This window comes from Panthera leo, chromosome D3 (genome assembly GCF_018350215.1).
Source record: "Panthera leo isolate Ple1 chromosome D3, P.leo_Ple1_pat1.1, whole genome shotgun sequence".
NCBI lineage: Eukaryota > Metazoa > Chordata > Mammalia > Carnivora > Felidae > Panthera > Panthera leo.
Window position 1 is genome coordinate 39944610 of NC_056690.1, and position 21844 is coordinate 39966453.

The following is a 21844-nucleotide window of genomic DNA, read 5'->3' on the forward strand; positions in this document are numbered from 1 at the left end:
CAACTTTTCAAGTGTCTTATGTACAATGTGGGGAAGGGATGTCCCGAAAGTTTCCTAGTGAACAAAACCTGATAAATGGAAACCGGCAAGATTGAAGGTATGTAAAGGCCCTTGATCATAGCACGGTGGCTGAGCACATGGGCTTTGGAACCAAATGAGCATCTGTGGTTCGAACTCTGACTATGCCACCTTTTGGCCATGACTTCTTCTGGAGTAGTTGTGAAAATCATAAGTGCTAATTTACGAAGAGCGCTTAGTACTGGACGTACACATTGAGCGTTCAATAAATGACTATACTACATGGTTGTGCAAACATTTGTCAGGGCTTTTGTAGGTTTACTCATCCCTGATCTTAATACTGTTTTCTTGGAGGGCTTAAATTTCTCATTTGTAAATTCTCCTACCACAAATATTCCTTCATCTTCCCTAGTCAACCATAGGAGGACATTATTATATTTTTCAAGAGTAGAAGTTTTTAAAAATCTGGCATGTATTAAATTTCTGAAGGTCACTGATAATTTAAGCTTGATGATTTCAAATCTGCCGCTTTGTAGTGGGTCTTGATATTGGGTCAGTTACCTTACTTCCGAATAGTTTCATGTTTGAAATGAGAACGACAGAATATCTGCCCATAATATGTTCTGGGAATATTAAATGAGACCTAGTGTATGACACAGAAACATGCCACGCATGTGAGCTATTACTGATACTGCTGTTGGCTGCTATTGTTGTAATTATTCTTCCTAAATACATTCTTACCCACCTCTGGTATGATCACCGATGTTGTCTTTAGTTGACGGAACTTGAAGCAGAATTTTCTACAGAATTTTTAACAAAACAGTAATATATGCAAGATCTCAGGTCATGCTTTAAATTTTGAACATGATTCATTATGTTCATCACTTTATGCCCATAGAATATAATAACTCCAGTGTGAATGCAAATCTCATTTTGCGATGTGACCAAATTACCTCCAAGGACAACCGCTTTTAAAACTCCCAAATTTGATTCTTTCCAGGGGGAACTGTACGACTTCTCTTTTAAATCGCTTCACATTTTAATGATTCTTAATAGCAGATTTGGGCCATTTCATCCATAACATGTTACTCTTGCACCTGATGACCTAGGCTATTGAATCTGTGAAATGATAAACTACTAAGTAACCAGGACACCTTCACTTGGCACTACCTACTCCAGCTGAAGTTCTGACTTTATATGCAGTACGTATTCCCGTTTCATTTCCCGGTACAATGATGATCAAGGAATTCAGCGACTTGCTCAAGGTCACACCCCCAAGAAATGCACAGAGGCATAGAGTGTGGGTAGAGTGGCCACAGAGACTAACCTATATCAGTTAATTTCAAAACTACCTTTTATTTTGTCATGTTTACTCTCCTGTCAAAGGCTCTTCGAGAAAAAAAAGTTGCCTTCAGAGTTAGGACCCAAAATCTGTTTTTGGTCTGACGGAACTAGGCAGTGTTATGAACATCAGTACCGCTTTGGAAAAGTTTCTAGGTGGTCTGTCCTATTTCTCCTACAGTATCTGCTTTGATTCTTGGGTAGGAGTAGAAATAGGGGTAGATTGAAGGATGGTGAAAGTCTAAGGGAAAACTTCAGGTGTCGCATTACATATGTTTAGGATATTCCAGGACAGTTCTTTAGAAGAAAAGTTCTATTCTCCAGTGTTCTGAAGGAAACTAAACATTTGGTTGATACTGGTGGTTAACAGAGACTTCAAGCCAGCTTTAATTGCTATGACCTTTTATTAAGTCAATACCTAATCATATTTGGTATTGTTTACGGCAGAATCCAAGGATAACACAATTGTCTTGTTGAATTTCAGTTGTTGGGGCAATCGCAGGGACAAAAAGCTTTTAGTACTTAAATCTTTTTGTTTTTTCAAAACGTATGTCATTGGTACTTAGCATATATTCTTACTCAATCTTATTTCTGCTTTATAAGAAAACGGACACTTCTCCTCCTTATTCACGTTTTCCTTACGTTATTAGTATCCCCTCATCCTGAAAGTATATGCATAACAGTAATTAATAATTCTTGGTATGAATTGACTGGAAAGAGCATAGAATTCCATAGAGGTCTGGAATTAACTAGATGATATTCATGAAACATTTAGGTACACCTTAGCTGTTAAATAACACTGAAACGTCGACTGTTTTAAGTACTCTAGACATTTTTCCAGAAGAGTCGTTGCATACATAACCTTATTGAGGTTCACTTCTATAATAGGATTTCAAGAAGATTGAGGTCTAGCGAATTGTCCTTTTACGTTTTATTTTTTGTAAAAGTCAATTTTGTCTAGGAGTAGCAAAATGTTTTGTCTGTTACTTGGAAAATTTACTAAGATCTACTTGGGTGTATTGAAAATCTGACAGTACAATTAAAAAGTATGGAGGGTTATCAGGCCAAGAAGAATAATGTGGGTGCACAAATACCTTGTATTTTGTTACATTTGCCCTAAAAGCTAAGTCTGTGGGAAGGAAAGAGCGGACATGAAGTCGGAAGACCAGGTAGCTGTGACTTAAGGCCCCTTACTTTTTTGGCCTCTTGAAATACACTTTGTTTCCTGAAACAACATTACTGAGGTGTGAGAATTGAGTGAGATAATGTTTCTGGAAGTGTTCTAGAATTTTAAGGCTCTATAAAAATGGTACATGTGAATGATGCTATTACCACAGGTGTTAACATGGAAACTTTCAATGCGAGAATTTTAAATGTGAAAGTCTTTCCAATCTTTTAATAAAAAAAACTCCAAAGTTAAGGATTTTTAGTGGGCTTGACATCACACTTAGAAGCTTGAAGTAACTTGTGTTTTTCATGGACAGAACATGTGCATTCACAGTAAAGAGTAAATACTGACATTCAGTATTTTATTTTTGTTAAATAATACCCATGTTGGATTATTGAGTCATGAAGATTTGGAGATCCCTGGCACTGGTATCAGAGAAATTTTAAGCAAGGAAGAATTAAGATTCTATAATTTTAGCAGTTCTAAAGAAGTCAGTTAGAATTATGTATATTCCATAATACAAATTAGAAACTGGAGTGAATTCATTAGCATGTGTGATTAGGAAAGATAATTTATAAGAAGCATCCGTTTGCCTGTAAAAACTGTTTCTCGACTAGAGCTGTGGGCTTGTCCATTTCTCTTTGGGTTCTAACACATACCACCCCCTGTGATAAGAGGCTTTGTTAATAGGTGCAGATCCATTAAGGACAGTCAGGCCGTCTTGATGAATTGACTTACCACCGAAATGTCTCTGTTTACCCTTGTTATATCTCTTGTTCTAAAATCTTGTCCTTACTGAAGCTATTCCGGCTTTCTTTGTATTAGTGCCTGCACAGTATGTCCAATTTCCATCTTGCTTACTTTTCAAGTTTCACTTAAATGCTTCCACATGATGCTATTTTCTCCATGCCTCCACTCATGCCCCTTCTATCCCATCCATAGACTCTGCGTGTCAGTGAATGGAACACTACCCACTCAGTTGCTCAGGACAGAAACCAGGGAAATAGCTCGATTCCTCTTCTCATCGGTCAAACATAGCCTAGTGATCCTCAAGAAAATGTCACAAATTTATCCACTTTTTTTCCATATCTGTAGCATGAACCTCAAGAGGTCAAAATCTTCACTACTTTAGAGTGCCTGACTTCTCTCCTAGCTCCCACCCCTGCCTCCCTTCACTCCACGGCTGGCACAGCAGCCAAGGACGATCTTAGCATACGTTCCATCATTACCCTGTTGAATCCCTGCAGCCTCTCCCGTTGCACTCAGAGTAAACTCTGAACTCTGACCCGGACCTAGAAGTCCCCATATGATTGGTGTCCTAACCCCCTCTCTAAACCCATCTCTCCCTGTGGACCACCCAGCTTTGGTTCCACCTGGCCTTTCCATTTCTTGATTCTTACAAGTTTTGTTTTTTGTTTTTTTCCTGTTTGGTGCCCCCGCTGTTGCATCTCACTGGAATAAATTTACCTCAGCACTTGGCATTGTTAGCATTTAAACTGAGACAGCATGCATGCTAAAGAGATCGCTCTTTATTACTTCACCCTCTCAACAAATATTGGTTGAGTGAATGCTAGATGCCAGACGCTGAGCTCCATGCCGAGAATAAATTGCAAAGTCTAAAGATGTTTGGTCTTTGCCTCTCAAGGAGTTTACAAATCCATGAGGAAGACAGACATCATTCAATGCAAGTGCAAATATTCACTGAGGGAAGTCCCATAAAGAAGGTGAGCACAACTCTCTATGAAACCCATAGTAAACCTGAAAGAGACTGAAGTTGTAAATAAGCTTCTGTGAAGGGTTCTTTGACCGTGATCTGAAAGGGGGTAAGAGTAAAATGATACTCTGATTAATTATACTCTTAGAAATTCAGTAGAAAGAAAAAGCAAATGAATGGAAACTTTAGCTCCTATATAGGACTGTTAACAAGATACATTATGGCCATTTTGATTAGACCCATCACTATTAGTAACTAGTTACAACTATCAATTTTTTACAATCTGACTCTGTATCTAAAAGCAAAATTATGGGTTTATTTTTTCCAATGGAGAAAAATGATATTTTGTGCACTGTGAGATAAAAAAAAAAAGAGTAAGAAAAGTTTAGTGGCAAGTTTTTTTTTAAATAAACTTCTTAATGCTTTTTTAAGCTTAGTAAAATGAAAACGGATTTACATGGCCGTAAAGATTATCTTAATGAAAACAAATGCTTGAATTTCCAAAAACATATTTCTTGGGTCTCATTCCAATATCTCAACCCAGTTCAACTCTTGTTTGGAACTGGTCTTGAACCTAGAGGCATAATGGGCCAATATAAGGGACAGGACATATTCTGGATCTCTTTCTTGGTCTGTCATCTCAAATGGTCTGGGTTGAACGTAAACCCAGTAATCGAATTAGAGCTATGACATTTCATACATTCCGTCAAATTGACTGAAATGTAAGAACCTGCTGCTCTTAGTCCCATTCTCCTTTTGTCCTTCCAGCTGTGCTGAAATTAATATTCTCATCTACAAAGTTCTTTCCGCCTACCTAAAGCCCTATCTCGCTCACATAGTGTATCACTCAACCGTTGATGGTTAATAAACCACCCCAAATTTAATGGCTGAATACAACAACCATTTATTTAACTCCGGTTTCTGCTGCTCTAGGTGAGGTTCTGCTGATCTTAGGTTAGTCATGGATTTGAGATCAGCTAGAGAGTCAGCTGGGAACTGCTAGTCCTTAGACTGCATCACTAACAGATCTGGCAGTTGGCTGGTAATTGGGACCATGTACTTCTCAACTCTAGCTGGATGGCCTCAGCCTCTTTTCAGGGACACTGGGTATTGAAAGGATCGAGAGGAAAAGGTCCAGTGCACAGTCACTGTTCAAGACTCTGCTCATAACACTTCTGCCGTTGTTGCACTGGCCAAAGCAACAGACGTTTGGAGGGGAGGATCTGTGACCTCACTATGAATACAGAGAAGGAAAGAATTTGTGGTTATTTTGATAATTGACCACATCCTCAGATTAAACAGCAAACAAAAAACTCCTATCCTTTGAGTCCCTAAATCAATGCCACCCATTCATGAAAAACACCGTTTCTAACTGAATACATAAGTGAATTTCATGTCTTCATCTGTAACAATTTAGTATCAATTGACATTTTTAGTGTTAGCAGATGAATGCCATTTTCATACAAGTTGATGGAAAGAAACGGGATAACTCAAGTTCTTGATGGAGCAACTTGAAACGCGTGGATTTCCTTTGATTTCTGAATTTCCTGATGTTGCTGCTGAAGCATCTCCCTATTTATGTAGCCAACGAGTCCTTCTGCTGTGATGATGGTTGGAAGCTTCTTGACCTCGGTTTGCAAAAGTGTTGGCAAAAAGCCCCTAATCTGCCTTCGGGGAAGTGTCTTCACAGCGTCAAGTCCTACAGGCGAACATCAAATTGCATCTTACAAAGGATCAACTCTGTAGGCATATAAAATGCAAAAGAGTGCAGCGGTTTCCCTGTCTTCTTGGGGCAGGCTGGGCAAGAGGCCTGAAATTAAAGCGATTACAATCACTAAAACACCATTTCTCACTTTCACACCTGCCTCTGAGTCAGGAGCTTAAGAATGCTTTCTAAAACATGTTCCTTTGAGTTTTCACTTTCTCTAACTAATGGAAATTTGCAGTAGTACTATATCCTAGTGCTACTCCAAGTCTTTATTGGTCCTTTGATTTTTTTTTTCCCCCAAAGAAAACCAGGAGGTGGGGCGCCTCGGCAGTTCAGGGGGTTAAATGTCCAACTTCAGCTCAGGTCATGATCTGGGTCGTGAGTTTGAACCCCACGTCAGGCTCTGTGCTGACAGCTCAGAACCTGGAGTTAATTCTGTAGTCTGTCTCCCTCTCTGCCCCTCCCCTGTTCACATTGTGTTTCTCTGTCTCAAAAATAAACATTAAAAAAATGTTTTTAAATAAAAAAGCCATGAAGAAATAAATCTGAATACGACTGAGCCACCCTGGCACCCCCGAAGAAAATAGATAACCATTAAAAAGTTTAAAAAAAATTATTTTTGAGAGACAAAGTGCAAGGAGGGGGGCAGGGGTAGAAAGAGAGGGAGACCCAGACTCTGAAGCAGGCCCCAGACTCTGAGCTGTCAGCACAGAGCCCGATGCGGGGCTCAAACCCACAAGCTATGAGATAATGATCTGAGCTGAAGTCAGAAGCCCAACCAACTGAGCCACCCAGGTGCCCCAGAAAATAGCACTTTAATAAAAAAGTTCAAAAGCTTACAGTATTTTATTTCAACTGTTACCATATACTACATTTGAAAATTACATACTACACTGATCAAGATAGTGTGGAGTTCAAGTATATTTATATAGGCCAATGAAAAAAAAAAAGTCTGCGAATATGGTGAATTGACTTCTGATGGATGAGCCAAAGTAATTTCATACAGATTGGCTACTGTTTTCAACAAATGACGCTGGAAGAATTGGATATCCATATGGAAAAAAGTAAACCCCAATCATTGCATCACCTATAAAGAAAATCAATTCAATCTGGATGATAGACATACAATCCATAACATGTGAAAGAAAGTAAAAGATTATTTTTGGGACTTTAGCTGAGGCAAAAAGCACTTATAAGAAGGAAAACAAATGATAAATTAGACTTGTAAAAATTAAGATCTATTGTTCTTCATAATACATTGCTTAGGAAATTAAAAGACACGACACAGACTGGGAAAACCTATGTAAAAGAGATACAATGTTGTGCTTAGTATACATATGAACTCGACAACTTAACCTAGTTATTTGAGTAGACATTTCACTCTAGAATATGTAAGAAATGGCAAATGAACTCATGAAGAGATGCTCCACATCTTTAGATACATGTGAATGGAAACCTCAGATGAAATCACACCCAGGGGCATGAGTAAAAGGAAAGCCTGACAATAATACATGCTGGGAAGGAGGCAGAGCAATGTAAATCTCATACCTTCCAAGTGCAAATGTATGACTGCTTTGTGCAACAATTTATCAAGTAAAGCAAGCACTTTCTTTGTGTCTCAGGACTAGGTATCTCTCAAAAGAAATAAAAACACAAGTGGACACAAAGTCTTGGTTTCAGGTGTTCTTGGAAGCTTTATAACAAAAACTGGAAATACCGCCAGTAAACAAACTGTAGAAGAGGGATAGAATGAGATGCTCTCAGCTTCTGTAAAGGAACAGATTATTAATTCACAGATCTTCGTACAGCTCAACTTCGTTTTACAAAACGAAAGAAGCCAAGCACAAAGCATCTCATACTGTACGATTCTGCTGATAGAAAACTCTGGGACAGGCAAACTGCAGGGACAGAAAGCGGAACCATGATCTACGGTGATGGAGAGTGGGGTGGGAGTATCAGGTACCACGGGCACAAGGGAACTTTCTGAGGTGCAAAGGATATTCTATATCCTGATCGAGTGGTGTCGATACAAAAGCATCTGTTTTCCCAAATACTAAGCTGTACATGATTTTATTGTACATTTATTTTATTATATTTCATTGAAGCACAGATAGAAATACTTGATTTTCTACAGAGACCAGAAGCATGGTTCATTCTATTTACAATCTTGAGCGACATGTATTACTGGATTTCCAGATTGAATCAAAAATTCCAGAATTTAAAAGCTCTTGATTGCTTATAACTTTGAAGAGGGAAAAACATTGGGCAAATACAATTGTTGGAAAATATTGGGTTTCCTGCATAAAATATTCATGAAAAAATGTTTCAGAGTGTCTATTTCATTCCCAGCTACCTCCTCTCTTTGCTACGTAATACCTAGAATCGAGGGATGTCCTAACCGGTAAAATATAGAATGTTCTTGTAACAGGTTTTGAATTCTCATTATTATTTTCAATTATTGAACTGAATTAGTTTAGTATTTTCCTCAGATGGCCTATTGTTCCACTCTGGCTCTTCTTGGAATGCTCAAAAGCTGTGTTCGGTGTCCAGATGGATGTTACCAGCTTTGGAAATCGTTCGTATCCTCTCTTAGAGTCTGATTTTAAAGTGAGTGTGATCTGGGGGCTGGAGGCTACTTGAAGTTGGAAGTTGCTAGTGATAAACTCTCAAGATAATCCTCAAACTGAGATAAGAAAACAGTATTGATACAGGTTTTTAAAATACTTTTCTTTTATGAATGATGACAAAGTTAATAACCATTTTTAAAATTGTATCTAGTGCTGTTTGTTCAAAAATATCCACTTTTCCATCCTAAAGTCCTAGAATTAAAAGTGTTAAAAAGTTTATTTTAGGCTCCAGAAGAGCTTCATTAAATTTCATAATGTGTAATAGATACAAGGAGAGGAATGGTTCTGGTAATTACTTTTTTTAAACATCTGAGAATCATTGGTTATTTCCATCATCAGTCTGCTATTTCATTCTTATGAGGTTGTTTTTTTGCAGTGGTATTGTTTGTGTGCGTGTGTGCATGTGTGTGTGTAAAATTTAATTAGGGTTTCTACCACAGATTTTTTTTAGAGCTTGGAAAGGGCAACTTTAATTCATTATAAGTGAGGGCAAGAATGAATTAAAATCATAGCTGTTGGTTGTGTTTACAGGAGAGAAAATGGAGGAGACTTAGACCCATTGATGATGAAGTCCCACATTTGATAGATCTCCTGCTGGCTTCATGTATTTGCCTCCTACTCTCTTTAGCTACTACTTTGGCTAAGAAGAGAGTCAGAATGTACTGTGGGGGTGTGTTCAAGAGAACAAGAGGATTGTAAGCTTCTCCAGACTATGACAGGCTATTGCATTTATTGAGCTATAATAAAAGAATAAATATATTTAATTCAAACAAACCTTGAAAAAGTATGTCCCGTATAGCTGTTCATTTTGAATGCATCTAGAAAGAAAAACAGAGCTCATCAAAGAGGCATTCTCTTCCACATTTTGAGTTGTTGGGGTCACTTCCCCTAGCCCACCAGCTAAAATGCCACAAGCAGCTCTAAAATCATGGGAGGGACAAACAATGGAAATAGGAGCAATAATACTCTATCTCGCTCTTTCCCATAACTGCCACCTTTCAAAGCATGCTGTGTTTAGGGGGGAGTGCCCCTAGGGCTTTTTACCGTGTTGCCATTATTTTTTTTGGAAAGTGTTCCTTCTGGAATTGAACTAATACTTGATAAAGGAATTCTTACCCAGAAATGTTCATGGCAAAGACAAGGCTGAAAGTAGAAGGCAGAAGAGACCAGAGACGGGTCACGTTCCCTCTGGGGATTCCCAGGCTGAGACCACAGAAGGGGTGGACGCATGTGCCTCAGAATTGAAGGGGAAGAAGGCAAAGATGGAGGTGGATTGAGTGGGAGGTGCTGAAAGTTCGTCCAGCTGCTGCGCAGTTCTGTTTCTGAAGTTCAAATGTGATTATCCTACTTGGGAACTTTCAGCGGCTACTGTCTGAAGTATGGAAATCGGACAGGGATGTAAGGACACAAATGGCCCATCTCCTCTCTTCTCCTCTTCGTTCTCCTTTTATTCTGTCCCTTGAAATGCTGCACCTTTGATTTAATCGAGCCTTCACAAAATCTCTTTCCCTACCTTGTGTTCCGGTTGATTTCTATCAAAATCTTCAGACTTGGTGGAAATATGTCCATCTTTCCATAACAATCTATGATAGCTACCTATAAGAGGTAAAATCAGTTTCTCCTCCTGGGACCTTCCATGTGATTTATTAACAAATTTCACGTGCTAGGTTTATTTGTTTTGGTTTCCAAACTGGACCGTGCACTCCTTGGTCTTTTTAGTCTTTGCATTCTTAGCACTTAGAGCAAAGTTAGATACTCACTGAATGTTTAAATTTGATCATACAGAAGAAAATAAGATGATACAGCACCGTGTTTAAAAAAAGAAACTCAGAAAAGCATTATAGGTTATCAGTGTTCTTTGCTGTTCCACAGATGATGCATTCATAACTTTAAATTTTTATAACAACAGTAACTATTAGTGAAGCAATCAGATGTTAGGAATTTTGTTAAAACACAAAAAGACTCTGAAATATACCTTGATAAAAAATTCAATACTATCTTAATCAGAAGCTCTGTAAAATAGTTTTGATATTAATAATGAATATAAGATACTTTGAGACCTAAACATAAACGTTTAAGATATAATATCTTTACTTAGGCAGGTAAATACACTGAGGTTTTATTATTGAAATATAGTGGCTTATATTGATGGCCTTTCTTAATGAACTTGCAAATTGAAAATGACATTTTTGAAAAATAAAGAAAACAGACCTTGCTCTCTTACCAGTTTTCTTGGCCTCAAGATGGAACTTTAGTATCTTCCATGAAAGCCTTTGTGACTATATTCTGTGGATACCCTTGGAATGCAACCACACTCTGCATACTCAATGTAGTTTCAAGACGCTCATTGAGAATTGGCTTAATGCATTGTTTTAAATTTTGCCTGCACGTGAATTGGGCTTGATTTTAGTATGTTACAATTTTCAGATTTCCTCCTGTCTTTCACACAGTGTAGTTTTATGGCTCAGTTGCTCATATCTTAGTAACGCTTAGGCTCCATAATGATTTGGAAATTGTGCTGTGTGAAGCGGTAGAAATGCCCTGAATTTTCCTTTGAACGACGGATGGCAAGGCCATCAAAGAAATGTTACCTTAGTGATGTCTGAGATAAAAAGAATCTTGGGAAGTATTGGAGCCATTGACCATGTCAGGATGCTAGGATAGGTTTTCTTTTTAACCAGGGCTTTCCTTTTTAATACCACTTGCTCATAAGTAGAGAGCTATTCCTTTTTCAAAGACAACTCTTAGTTCTTGTTATATATTTTAGTCACTGTTCTACATGATCCCAACTGAAACAACTGTCAAAGTTGGTGTTTGATCATCTGTGGGATCAATTTCTAATTACTCTTCAGCTGTTTCCCCTCCATCCTATCTCTGCACTTGGAGAGAGGGAGAAAAAGAGATTGTGAAGTGGGAATCAAATCAGAGGTGAGTAGGGAGTATGCAATTCACTGTAGGGGGAGCTTGTTAACTTGCTGACTTGTTAGTATCAGTAAGTACAGTGAAAGAATTATTCATGAAAAACTGACCTTGGAGCCCTGGAAAACAGATTTTCCCTCCAATCCTTTCAATCTCAACTTCAGGAGCGTAAAATAGAGGAAGAAATAGACTCCTTTATTTTTTAGATGATATAGGAAACTACATTGAGTACATTTGCAATGGCAATTACGTGCCATGGTGTCTTAACAAATATATATGCTACTACTTTAATACGATGGCCACGCCTCTCTTTTCACGTGATGTTATGATTGGGCATGGCCCGTCCAGTGTTGTTAGAGCAAACCAGTCCGAGTAAGCAGACCGTATGATTCTGAAAGATGGTACCAGATGACGACGGTTAAGCCCGTGAATGTGTCCGTGGCAGAGGTCAAATGGCAAGGGATGAACAGGCATCCTGAGAGGTGATGGAGCAGAGCAGCAAGGAATCTAAGGTCAATAGTGTGACTCTGATCCTGTGTACAAAACAGAAAAGTGTAAACGTGTACCTTATTTCCGACGCTCTTTCAAATTTTGTATATAAAGAGTAAAACTGGGAAAGTGTCATGTCCGCTTACGGTAGCTCATGTCTCGGCTATCTCCGTGTAGACCTAGCCAGTAGGCTTGAGTTAGGTCATGCAGTAAGATCAGTGGGGTAGGAGAGGGATTGGTAGTAGAAAATGCACCCCCCCCCCCAAATTTTTTAAACGCACTGAATCCCTAGAAGGGGGGTGCGGGTGGCAATAAACAAGATCCCCATCCTACGTAAACTGGAACCTCGGCAGGGATATGGACAAGGGGGAAAAAGTAATGGATCTACTGACCAAATTGTGGTACAGGGTAACCAACAGGGCTTAGAAAAGGTTGATCCTGATCATTTAATCACCTCTGGGCCACAGGGTAGAGCCAGAACTCGATAAACGTTCAGCTCTAGTGCCTTACGTCCCTCCTGGCGTATCAGGATGTGGCTGCAGCCAGGCACATAGAATGCAGTGGCAGAGGGCTGTGCAGAGGCTGACTCTGTTCAAAACTGAGCTGTATTTTGTCCTTGGAGGCCTCTCTGTTAATCCATGGTGCTCCAGGGCACAGTCATAACAGGGGAGCGAAGTGCAGTTTCGAGGCTATCTCCAAGGAAGACTTTGCCGAGGTGGAAGTTGAAGCAGGACCGTTACTTACCCCAGTGCCCCCCAGTCTTGCCTGATTGCTGTCTTCCTCATCTACCCTGTAAAAGCACTTGATCACAGGAAGGGAGCAATTAAAGGCCAGAGACACTGCTCTACTGTATTGCATGCCTGTGCCTAGTGACTAAAACTTGTGATATCTTGATATCCAATATAGAATTTGAATACGTCGTTATGTATTATGATACCTACGTGAGACTGTTATTTTTATTGCTTTCACAATGCACAGTGCTATATAATACATAGACAAATAAACATGGGCTGCCCAAACTGATGAGAAATATTTAGAGGAGAATGTCAATATGATGGATTCTGTTGGGCACAGAAGATGTGCTGCTTTTGATTTCCCTTTAATCAATCCTATTTTCAACTAGTAGAAACAGAAAGTCCTAGATAGCAATAGAAGATTGAAAAAAAATTTTTTTTTGGCCGTTCTTCCCTGTTTTTCCTTACATGTTTCTGCCAAGAGCCTATGGTAGAGTTATGAGTACTATGTTCAACAGTGACAGATCTCAATCATTCTAGGAGCTGCTTAGCCCATCACATAAGAATTATCCCTTCAGCCATTTATCCGTTTGATCAATATTTATTGATCACTTACCTTGTGCCTAATATTGTGCTGCTTCACACAGTATTGAATACAGTGAATATGAAGTATATTTCAAAGGTTTGTGTATTTTCATTTTTCCTTAACATTTGATAACTGGGATGAATTCAGTTTCATTAGTTAAGTTGGAAAATCACTTTATTTTAAAGTCAATTCACTGTCAGATTGATTTAAGAGGTATAATTACAATAAATTCGGTAATTATAAGCATAATAAATAGCATTCAATGCACAATACCTAAGAGATTATGACTTTTCCCTTGTCTGCTTCAACAAAGAATTTGTGGAAATGCACTGTCATAAAGTTCCTGTAAAAAAGGTGAAGCTCGTTAAGAGAGGAAAGAAATTACCAGATGCCAAGGATGTTTGTTAGGGCAAGTAAGCATTTCACATTTCATTGTTAAATGTCTAGATAGTAGCATGGTAGTCTGTAGAGTCCGTATTATTAACAGTATATAGATAACAGCAAAAAATAATAATGATAAATGTAACCAACTTACCTTATGCCAGGTACTACTCTAAGTGCATCACATATGCAATAGAACTCCATTCTTAACTACGATACCCATTTTGCAGATCAGGAAATTGTAACGAAGTAGTTAGTCTAGCTAGTAAGGGATAGAATTGGGAGGCTACCCCAGTGGTTTGATTGCAGGTTTGGCACTCATAAGCCCTCTCTCAAATTATTAAGTTAATGCCTCTATTATGGATAATATGAACATCGTGGAGAATGAATTTTAATTCCCCAAATTTACTTTTTGGGAAAAAATACAGATATTGTTCTTTAGATAAATGTTTCCTATATTGTCCCTCTGTAAGCTGTGAAGGAATAGCAATGTTTTAAATTATTGAAATTGGTACATTTTATTTCTGTAGACATTGGGTCTTCCATTATCTCTTATCAACTAGCCTTCCATATTTTTTTTCTTTTGACCACACTCCTATGCTATAGCACACTAAGATAATTGGCTACATTTTAGGTCCTAATCCCTCTGAGCCTTTGTTTTCTGGATGTCCTCATTTACTCATTTGAAGAACATTTGTTAGGTGTTTGTTTTATCCAGATACTAGGCTAAGTGCTGGGGAAAGAAGGGGAAGTAAGACCAACAAATCTGGTTCTTGGCCTTAAGAAGCTTTTATCTTAGAGGGAGATACCTGCTGTAAATCACTGTTACATAATTAATATTTCCATTACAGTTCTAGAAATCCCATGAGATTGTAATGTCAAGCAAGTTTATGTAGTAGGGGATTTAGGAAGCCTTCTTGGAGGAAGTAATAATCTGAGTTGAGAAATAAATGACAGTATCACAAATGAGAAATTTGCAATTTGGGGCATTTACAGAGGTTCATGCAATCTTATGAAGTCTTCAAAGCATTACTTGGTTTATAATTCCAGATGGCCCTTTTCAGATCACGGTGCGTTATTACGTAGCATGAGGTGTCTTCCAGGCATAGTTTCTAGACATTGGAAGCTGCTTACCCAACCCTGCATCAATTTCATGTCAACTTGCTCAGAATTCAGTTAAAGCTCAGGGATTTCAAAAATCGGCTTCCAATTGTTTCTTTTTAATGGAGGCTTTGCCCCATTTGCATCTGCATGAGGAAGATAGGTCTTTCTCTAGCCTACAAAGAGTCCTTCTCTGTCTACTCCTGCAAGGACTGTAAATCTAGGAGCTGGTTTCTGAAACTGCTCTCCCCATCTCTGGCCCCATGGTGGGGATGGTTGGCCATCTGGGCTGCAGACTGCCTTTCCTCTAACAGACCCACTTGGATCCATCACGGAAGTCTTGTTGAGTACGGCTCCCATGAAGTTCTAGCCACTTGGTTTTCACTTTCTTTACTGCATGTCCCTGCAGCATGCTCACTAACCATTTTTAAGGCCTAACCTTTGGTGAAATTCAACTTGTTACCAGTTCTTTTTCAATTTACAATAATGGTAAGTGCCATCAATTCAGGAGCCCACATGCTGGCTGTCTTCTTGCTCTCACAGTTCCCAATTGATTATCTCTCTTTTGGTTCAGAGGAAAACCTGGCGAATTTCTTAGCTCAGATAGGCTTCTAGCCAGAGCCCATTTGCAGAAGAGAAATCATTACCATCTTGGGCTGATGAATGATCAATCTCGTTGTTTCCAGTTAAGTTTTCTCTGACGAGAATAAGCTTTTACAATCAGTTTTACGTAATTCAAATATTCTTGACTGACCAGGATGCACTTCTCTTCTACTGCTGCATGGCTAACTCCTTCTGTTCCTTTAAGTCCTCCTTCTCAAAGATATCTGCTCAGGCCGCCATATTTAATGTTACACCTTACATCAACTCTCATTGCTCAGCACTTTGTACCGGCTAACCCAGCTCTATTTTTTTTCCTTTATTCCATAGCACACGTCCCTTTCCAACCTACTAGCGAAGTTACTTATTCATTATATCTACCGCTTGCTGTCTGTCTTCTGATACTAGAGTGTAAGCTCCATATGGAACTTGTCTTGTGTTATTTTATCGATGTAGGCCGAGCACCATGAACATTACAATCGACGAATATTTGCTAGATGATTGAATACAACATACAGAAAAAAATAGAAGCATCATTCGTCAGCTGAAGAATAAGTGTGCATTTTTAATAACCTTTGGAACCACAGGAGGGAAGTGAAGTGACATGTGGAAAAGCAAAGCTTAAATGAGTTTGTGTGTGCATATACTGGCATTCAGGCTTGTCTAGTTAATACCAAGACGTTACTATGGAGATTTCGTTAATATTTTCATTTTTCCTAAATATGTTTTCCAAGGGCATTATTGTACTTGAATAGCATTTACTTATTGTGGCACCCGAGTGGCTCAGTCAGTACAGTGTCTGACTCTAGATTTCAGCTCAGGTCATGATGGTTCACGGGATCGAGGCCCTCTTGGCTCTGTGCTGACAGTGCGGAGCCTGCTTGGGATTCTCTGTCTCCCTCTCTCTCTCTGCCCCTACCCTGTGTGCTGATGTGTGTGTGTGCGTGCATGCTCTCTCAAAATTTTTTAGAAAAGCATTTACCTATTAACAAAAATTCAAAATAATAACAAATTCTGTATGTTGGTATGGAATTTATTATCTTACACAATTAACCATGAGATTAGTAATTTAAAGTGTTCAAAGAAAACTGACAAATCGAAGACTATAAATGCTACCATGAAGTTTAATAAGAGTTTTTGTGATTTAATGCTATTGTTGAAAATTAAAGTGCCGGGGTGCCTGGGTGGCTCAGTCGGTTCGGCGGCCGACTTCGGCTTGGGTCACGATCTCGCGGTCCGTGGGTTCGAGCCCCGCATTGGGCTCTGTGCTGACCGCTCGGAGCCTGGAGCCTGTTTCAGATCCTGTGTCTCCCTCTCCCTCTGCCCCTCCCCTGTTCATGCGCTGTCTCTCTCTGTCTCAAAAATAACTAAACGTTAAAAAAAAAATACATAAATAAAATTAAAGTGCCTGCTCACTTACTGCAGTATAAACCTGCCGTAGGATGTAGTGGTTAAGACCATACAGTCTGCCATCAATCTGTATTCAAATCCTGGATTCGCATCTTCTTTAGTTGTGAGATACTGAACAAATTTGAAAATACATGTTGATTTTTTTTTGTTTGGTATGTTAAAGCACCTAAAGCAACGCCTGGCAAAGGAAAAGCACAAAGAATACTCTTACTGGTGAGCTATCCCTTGGACAAATTTTTATGAAATTGCTGGCATTGGATCTAGAGAAAACCATATGCATGATTCAAATGTAGAATTAAGTACCAGCCATGCACTGCTAAAAATGTTTGAGAAGAGAAAATTCTAAATGATACACCAGTGGCCTATAATTTCTCATGTTGGAATCAATATAGAAATCTCAAGAAGAAAATAAACACAATTTGACTCTAACATAGCCTCTAGACCATTCATAAGGATTTGTTACAAAAAGATATTAAAAACCTAGTATTAATATTTCACAAATGTTGTTCATACATATTGTATTCAGTGCTATAGATAGAAATTGCAAAGACATCCCTGGCCTTTTGGGCTTATTATCTAAATAAAGCAGACAGAAGTGAAACAGCCACTATAATTATCCCAGTGGGCATTGCAAAAAAGTACGGCTGATGTGTAAATGAGGAGGTTTTATGAATTAGAGGGTAAAAAAGATTTTGCCTTTGTCAAAGTTTAGCTGGATGCAATGAATTGCTGAATAGTTCTGCTCAAGTTAGTACCCAGGAGCACTCAAACAGATGGATTTTTGCCCAAAGGGAGAACACTTCCTTATTAAATATGATGCTTGGGCCTAAGGCTCTGGCATCACACTTTGAGTAATGCTGAGGCTTCCTTTGTTTCATGCTGAGAATTTTTTGAGTGGTTTTTCTCTTTAGACTTCAACTTTAAGGGGAGACATAAGTCAGAATTGATAACATGCAAGCAGAAAGTAAATGTACATTCAATGGGCTAAGTACAGAACTTGAAAGAATTGAATCCAAGAGAGAATGACTAAGATAGTTTGTGGGGTTTAGGATTGGAGAAAAGCTTCCATGAATAAAGAACTGGGACAGGGAGGCACTCTTACATTGGAGAATAAGTTGGAGAAGCATTGAGGCAAGAATGAATGAAACTTTCACTTGGATACATGGAATAATACTTACTATTTGAATGTTAATGCAAAGGGTGACATTTTTGTTGTTTCTAGAGAAGTATCTTGCATTCCTATGTAATGAGCCACCTCATTACATGCCAGACAACTAGACCCAGGATACAAAGAGAAGAATCAGGTCGTTCTTGCCCTCAAAGAACTCACAGCCTAGTGCAGGTGTGACTATAACAACATCTGTGCTTTGGGGAGCACAATACTAAAGATCTGTTGAAGATATTAGGAAATCACATAAAAGGGACATCTAAGCTAATTGGAGGAGTGGAAGGAGTTGGGGAAGCTTTGAAGACGTGACTGATGCATTGATGATAATGAACGGGATGGGAAGTATACTGGGTAAGACTATAGATGAAACTTGATTGCAGATTTTCAACTTGAAAGAAAACACCAAGGGAAGTAAACGTACCTGTGTACTCACACACAACAGTGTTAAAAAGAGAATGCACACACACAAAAAAAGTGTATAATTGGATGAAGGTAAAACAAAACACCAAACTGACAGCCTCAGAAATGAGGAGTATCCTCTGAACTACCCACAGGAATGGTTGACTGTAGGCAGACCAAACCTGGTAGAGACTTCTAGCGAAGCATCTCATGAGTAAGAACAGAGGCCCAGGGATTCTAACAAGGATGTCAAAATACCTCACCCTAGGCTTTCCCATTTCTCTTGTCCTTTTTAATAGATCACAAAAAATATGAACAGATCACCACATATTTAGCCCTCAAGTGTAGCTGGGAGGGGGGAAACACCTGACAAATATCCAAGAAACCATTCATACTATCTCAGAGCACATACTCATGTCCTCCTTCTCTAGACCTTGCGAAGTGGCATTGAAGAGAAAGCAGCTAAGCATTATTGTAAAAAGTTCATTTTCAAAAAGGCTTTGAATGGCGTCTTCTTGCCCCCATCCTGCAGTAAGAAAACTTACCTAGAGGTTTCGAAATAGTAATTAATTTGCCCTAGGTCTTAAAAGTAAGAAAGTTCTGGAAGGAGAATTGGCCTTCATTCCTTGTAAGCCAAAGCTGTTGAGTTTTTTTGACACATCATGGTGCCTCCTTGGCTTTAGTAATTCTCTTCCCTTCTCCACTAGTCTTGAAGACGTTGGGTAAGGAAATAAAAATGAACTAACCCGACATTGTTTAATTTCTCTTTGTGTCTCCATCCTGTAATGCAAGTTGTGGAGAAGTCAGGGGCTAGCTTTTAGAATAAAGTGTTCAGCTTAGTCAGACTTAGCCTTTCAGAGTTGCCCTACTCATCCATGCCTGCTTTTGGATTTTTCCAATCCCATCAGAACTGCAAAACTCGGTGTTAATTCTCTCATCTCCTCTTGGATTTGAAACCTACCTCAGCGTTTGAAAACTTGTCTCCTCTGACCCACAAAATTCAGTGCTGGCTTATATTCCCCCATATATTTAGTATTCTTCCTGTGACACTATGTACATTTCCCTGAGTGGTTTAAAGGCCCAGTGTACGTACATGCGATATGCTGGAATTGTCTCCATTAGAGCCCAAAGCACAGTGCTGAGAAAATTGTGCTTCTTTTTCAATGAATGCTGTTGTCAAAGAGTAGTGCTAACCAAGCCTTGAATTCAAGATTAAATCATACGTGTTGTTGTGTCTTGACTATCTATGCCTAACCTGATCACTTACAAGTTCAGGGTCTAGTTTACGGAATGTGTCTATATGCATGATTTTACGTGGGATCAAATGTATCTGTAGGACTCACTTGTAATGATCAGAGGATGTTTATTTTCGATTCACCTGCTGATGAATGAAGCAATTGTACTTGTTTGATCTCTGTATCATTATAAGGTGTGGCTTTCACTATTTCTTACTGTTTAATAACTTATTTTAGTGGAGTCTGAGCCTTTAAAAGGTGAAGTTCATTTTATTTGGCAAAGAATGTGAAAGCAGCTCCTTTGCCTGAGGCTTTGTGTTTGGTTAATTAGGTTTGCTGCTAGCTTTTCACATAGAAATGGAGGCTGTCCCTTAACTGTTGTTTTCCTTTTTGTTCCCTTACTTTTGAGGTCCAGTAACAGATCTACTGCTATTTGTGAAAATTTAAAACTTTTAATGTGTGAATACAGCCTGATCTTACTTTTGCAATTTTTTGGTGAGTGCTTTCCAGGGCAGTCCCTACATTTTTCTTAATCTGATGGAAAGGTTCTAGGATTTCCCTGAACCTGGAGAAGAAGAAGAAGAAAAAAAAAAAAAAAAAGTAAGGTGTTTAAAGCTATACGTATGGCAGAAAAATAGTGTTCTCTTTTAACTTAAGGTTTTCTGGTTTGATTTATCTTCCATAAAATTGAAAACATCAGTGGGGGTTAATAGCTTAGGATATATGAATTAGTTACAAGAGCAGATACAGTCATTTTGCTCAGTATTTTATCTTTCAGGCATATTTATTAGCTACTTTTTATGTGGTTTCGAATAAATTTATATTTACTAAGTACTTAGTAGCAACTGGCACCCAGCTATAGGGTACCTGCAAGTGGCCGTAGATGTTTAGTCAACGAGCAGTTTAATTTTTTTTTTCAACATGTATTCATTTTTGAGACAGAGAGAGAGCATGAACAGGGGAGGGTCAGAGGAAGAGGGAAACATAGAATCCGAAAGAGGCTCCAGGCTCTGAGCTGTCAGCACAGAGCCTGACGCGGGGCTCGAACCCACAGACTGCGAGATCATGACCTGAGCCGAAGCCGGACGCTCAACTGACTGAGCCACCCAGGCGCCCCGTCAACGAGCAGTTTAAACACGGAACACAGGCAATGTGGCAGTAGAGAGGAACTCTGACTCAGGACAGGGCAGTCCTGAGGGCACAGGCCCCCTTGGCCACTTGCCAGATAGGTGACCTTCCTCGAGTCACTTAGCCTCAGGAAGCCTCGGTTTCCCAGTGTGTGTATATAAGTAATAACAGGGCCTTGGTCACCAATTTGTGTTAAGGTCCAAATAGAATGACAGGTGTTTAACATGTAATACAAGGGCTGGCAGAGAAGAAACCCTCAAGTTCACTAGGGGTGCGCAGAGCAGTGGCGGGCCACAGTGCAAAGAGCACGGACTCCGGAGCCTGGTTCTACCATTCTTGACCTCTGCGACTGGGCACGTGACTCCTTCGAGCCTTAGTTTTCTTCTCTGTTAAGGCAGATACTAATTTACTAGAGGAGTGTTAAATCTAAAGTTAAAAAAATACATCAACTATCTAGAATATTGTATGGTATTTAGCAAGACGTCAATGATGGCCCTTTGAATGCATGTGTATATGAAGAAACACTTGCCAAATGAATGTGTCAAGGCAGCTCAAAGGTGGAAATCGGAGAGGGCATTGCAGAGGCTGTTGCAGACCAGAAAGTCTGTCCCTGAAGTGACGTGAAACAGGAGGAGGAGTTTGCCACCTGGTGGCAGATTTCCCAGCAGGGGGTGGGAGTGGGGAGTGGAATCTTCTGGAATATTTCAAACCCACAGGACTCTTGGCTCTGCAACGTGGAGACTCAATTCTGTTCAATTGAGTTTGTCTCTAGGGATGCATTCTTTCCAGGACAACCCAGACACAGGGAGTGTGTGTGTCCTACAGCACGTTTAATACACTCTGAAAGCATTTTTGGTGCTCCAAGAAAGGCTCACTGCATCAAACCTAAAATTCCTAGTTCATTAATTTGGGTGGTTTTTTAATTATTAGCATGAAAATGGCTCTGTGTTTGCATTTCTTGTGATTCTATTACGAAGTCAGCCAGCATGCCTTTCCAAATTAAAATTACATGTTACTGCAAAGGCAAAACAAACAAAAAGCTCACTCATTCTCCAAAGAATCCCTATAGCATAAGAGCGTAGATAATCTGCTTATGTAGAATAAAATGTCACAGACTT

The 21844-nt window shown here is 39.2% G+C and overlaps 1 protein-coding gene across 1 annotated transcript in view; it reads left to right on the plus strand.

The window, feature by feature from the left end:
- DLGAP1 (DLG associated protein 1) overlaps positions 1-21844 on the plus strand; it is an 884156-nt gene that overhangs the window by 121974 nt on the left and 740338 nt on the right. The window lies entirely within an intron of this gene.